Source organism: Otolemur garnettii, unplaced genomic scaffold (assembly GCF_000181295.1).
Source record: "Otolemur garnettii isolate 467f Iridium unplaced genomic scaffold, OtoGar3 scaffold00034, whole genome shotgun sequence".
In the NCBI taxonomy this organism is placed as follows: Eukaryota; Metazoa; Chordata; class Mammalia; order Primates; family Galagidae; genus Otolemur; species Otolemur garnettii.
In genome coordinates, this window is record NW_003852429.1 from 4,464,601 (window position 1) to 4,465,772 (window position 1,172).

Genomic DNA, 1,172 nt, shown 5'->3' on the forward strand with positions numbered 1-1,172 from the left:
AAAATAATGCAGTCGGGAAATGAACCTTATACTGACTTTCTAGCCCGACTAAAAACTCCAGTCGATAAGGCTGTTGCCCAGCCGGAGCTGAGAGACATGCTTTTCCAAACTTTAATGTTTGAAAATTCCAATTCGGAGCGTCAAAAGGCCCTGCGACCTTTGAGAGCACAAAATGCTCCCTTAGAGAAGTATATACGGGCATGTGCTGACATAGGAACAGAATCCTATAAGGCTAATTTACTGGCTACTGCTTCAAAGGAAGGGGTCAGGTCATTTCCTCCCCTTCAATAATAGTCCTAAACTTTTGTTCACTAAAGCTCTTTTCACTCTTAATGGTCTCAATCTCAGCAATGATGAAAAGACAGCTGCAGAATGCCACTGGACATCTCTCATTCATGCACCATCCTCTCCAGTACAACAGCCTACCTTTTATTAAAAAAACCTGATATGACAGAGTGAAAGCCTGGTTATGTACTGCATTGGGGTCGAGGCTTTGCCCATATTATTACAGAACATCAAGAAAAGCAATGGCTACCAGCCCGCTGGATTAAGCCTCGACACGAGCAGGAAACTTTACCAGCACCTTAAACAAGTTTGTTTTCACTGACCTTTCTACAGGACCTTAGCTTAGGCGATTTCATAGTGGAGAAATCCTGGATCAATCTCCTCTGCGGGACCTCGAGCTGCCTCTACCATGTCGCGGCCCAGCCTCAGCAGGAAGCCGTTAGGGGCGTTGACCGCCCCTTTTCCCTGAAGAGGCAGCAGGAGCTTCTATGCAGAGTGGGAGGATTGATATAGGATTTCCTTATTTTGGGCTGTATATTAAGCCCCAGGCAAGCTTAGGAGGCATCATCTAAACCTTGAAAAATTAGGACAACAAAGACCTCGAACAACAGGCTAAAAAGGTAAAGGTTATTCTGGTATCGGCAAGGTAAGAGAATTTCACTTGTTGGGTTCGTTTCTATTTCAGTCGGGCACCTGACTCAACAGAAAGCTCCTCGGTGAGGAGAATGGCAGAAACAACCAACAGACCTTCTCCCTTGCCTATTCAGAAATGTCTTTAATACACTAGAGGGGGGAAATGTAGGAGATGCCAAGAGCCAGATGACATCCAAGCAAGATGATCTGCCGCTGAGGTGTGGACCTCGGGCCATTCCTCCACAGGAGTTCCT